Source organism: Bemisia tabaci, chromosome 8 (assembly GCF_918797505.1).
Source record: "Bemisia tabaci chromosome 8, PGI_BMITA_v3".
NCBI classification, from domain to species: Eukaryota; Metazoa; Arthropoda; class Insecta; order Hemiptera; family Aleyrodidae; genus Bemisia; species Bemisia tabaci.
Genome location: NC_092800.1, coordinates 26,774,124 through 26,777,388, shown reverse-complemented (window position 1 = coordinate 26,777,388; position 3,265 = coordinate 26,774,124).

Below are 3,265 nucleotides of genomic sequence, written 5' to 3'. Positions count from 1 at the left end.
TTGTAACGTTTGTGCTTTTGAAGTTGGAAGTATTTGATGACTTTAAGGCATTGATTTGTTGTTCTTGTAGCTCTATTCTCTGTATTAGTTCTGCGACTCTGGTTTCAGTCGTTTTTGCTACGGGGGTTTTCAGTGGATAATTCCGAAGTGCGTAAGTTAAATTTTCTTAGGGAGTCATCTAGTTGGTCTAGAGTGTCGTGTGGATATAGCGTAAGCAAGCTTTGATTTGTGGTGGTAGACCTTTCAGGATGTGAAAGATTATGAAGTTGTTAGGTAATTTTAAATTGTGACAAAGGGTTTTTACTTGGAAGACGTAATCCATCAAGGACTTTTCACTCATTGTTAATGCATCTAATTGAATTTGGTATTGATATGTTAGGTTTTGACTAGTGAATTGGTCTATGAATTTTTGTTTGAAGGTTGTGTAAGTTAGGGGTGTGAAGGTTTTTTTGAGATATTGGAAGAATGATAAAGCTTCTTTGGTTAGATGCTTGTCGATGAAGAAGGGTACGAGCTCACAATTCCAACCGTTTACGATGATTGCAGACTCTAGATTGATGAAATAGTCTGTCACATTTTCTGAGCCAGAAAATGATGGTGGTGTAATTTTGGGGTTTTTGAAATGGGTGTTTTGGTTTGGTGTAGCTAGAGGTGTAAGAATAGAAAGGGGTTGTGAGGTCATTATGGGTTTGGTCGTGGACGTTGTGTGTGTTAGTATTTGGTGGTTGAGATTGGATGGGCTAGGTTTGTAAGTTTCGGTGGATGAAAAGATAGGTGAGGTTACGCTTTGGGAAGATGTAGAGAATATGAGAGGGGGTATGTTTACTTCTATGAAGTGCTGAACACTGGAGGAAACAGGAGCGGTGGGTGGTGGGTGAAGTGGTAGGAACGGTGCTCATGATTACTTTCGGGTGATATAAGTTGTCACAGCTATCATCTGAAAAGTTTGCGTTATCCTCATTGGATAGAGACATTGGTTTGCTGAGGGGGGTATAGCAAAATAGAAAAGTAGAGAGAGAGAAAAATATGCGATTATGAAACGCTTGACAAACCTTGATCACTACACATTCACTTAAACACTAATGCACAATTATCATGGTAATCCTGTTGGAAGAACTGTCACTAAGTTCACAAAATCACCGAAAATCCAGATTGTTGGAGGAATGAAGAAGAGCTGTGTAGAAATTCCATGGTGGCAGGCAGAACGGCTGAAGTCCAAGATGTCCGAACGTCAAGAGAGGGAGAGACCATGGATTGCCAGAACATCCAGGGCCAAGTGTGGTCGGTCGTCTTTTATTTTTTCGCTTTGCCCATAGGCGCGAGGGCAAAAAGGTTAAAACCCCGCAAAAAGAAAAACTGCTCGTCTGAAACTGATGTTTCAGGAACTTCTCTTCTTCCTTCGGGTGAAGAAAGGAACTTCAGGACAGTGCGAGTGTTGGCGATTTGTAAGTGATTTTGGTGGAGAGTAATCACTTATCACTTGTTCACGGTCAAAGTCAGGTTCGCTGTTGCACGTTGTTGAAGGGAGATGATTCGAACTACACTTCTCGCTATGGCGGAGAAGCTGGTTTCGGCACCATGTCAATGCGGGCGTCGCGCTAAGCGATCATTCGGGAGAGCGGCGTGCAAAATAAGGAAACTGGGCGTACAAAAAAAAGCACAACTGGAGATGCGAGAAACGAAGGTGATATATTCTGAACATGGAAAACACAAATGTGGTGGATGGAAATGGATAAAAAGACTAGATGCCGTGACAGCATCCTTTCGAGATAAAACGTTTCAAAAAGGTGGCCTAAAAAAGTGAGAAGAACTCCACAATACTCGCGGCGTCATCCGGCTCATCGCCTCCCCCAATCACCGTTCAGCTTAGGTGTGACGTCATTGACCAATGGCTGGGCGTGAGACGGGACAGGCGGAGAGTCGTTGACAACTACCATAATTAATTGAGATGCTTCTATAACTGATTGGAGTACTGCCACAATTAATTGGAAATGTCCATCTCATCCAACAACCTCGTGCTTTTTTTCCGTGTAAGGTGTTCGTTGCGAGCACTCTGTTTATCGATCGTTTTCCGTAGGTTTAGATGAGAGATCAATCGATATGTTACGGGCAACGTCCGAGTCTCGGGCACCGTCGTCAATGCCCGGTCAATGACGACAGTGCCCACGCCACTTGGGCATCTTCGGCAATGCCCGGGCAAAGACTGACTTTGCCCGAGACCCGGACGTTGCCCGTAACAGATACATCGCAAAGCTCGCAACGCAACTGGTTCAAGTTGTGATTACGGAATAAGATGCGGAACTTAATTGAGGAACCCTTAATTGAGGAACATTAGTGGTCAAGGGTACCAAAGTTGGAATGTTCCATATGAATTCTTTAGTACCATGGACTTTTTCATGTGGTGTTTTCCGAACCATTAATTGGTAATTGTACAATATCTTTGGTAACATTTCCGTTTCGTGGTGGGAATACCATTATTATTGGTTACAAATGCGGTTATTGAGAAGTGAAAAAAAAAACACTAGGAAGTGGCCCGAACTGTATGTAACAAGGAGAGAAATGGTGCTGGGTCCACACCATTTCGCGGGGAAAACAAAGCCAGGAAATTCCAAAAATTAAAAAAAAATTTTTTTGACTCTAATTTTAATTTTTGGAATTTCTTGGTTTTGTTTTTCCCGCTAAATGGTGTGGACCCAGTACCAATTCTCTATCTTGTTATTTAGGAGTTTATACGGTACTTCATTTCTTTGGTGATTACACCGGCAATTTTTCTCAATGTCAGTATTTTAAATTCAAGACTTTGAACAATTGTGACTTTGGTTAATACTTTTAACACTTTAGGGATTTATTCGAGCAAAAATCTTGAAGAAACAATGTTGCGGTTATTTTTATACCAGCCTCAATTTTGAGTTTCTTTTTGTAGAATGTCAAATATAATGCGCGACAAATTAATTTCTTAGAATCATTTAATGTTTTAAATTTTTTCCCATGTCTTTTAATTTGAAAATCGTAAAATGAACTCTTTCGTGCAAAACGGTACCTATCTCTTATTTTATTTTGCCCTTTTTCCACACTCCGTCACATTTAATTATCCTGTACTCGCTTTCGCCTCGCGTATCCATGAGGCGACACACTCTCACAGCGACACACGAACGTAACGTCTCACGCAACATTCCACGACGAAAAAAAAGGGGATGTGAAATGGAAAACTGAAAGTCGAGAGAGTTTGCCAACTGAAGCACTGAGATTATCTCGAGACTGGTTT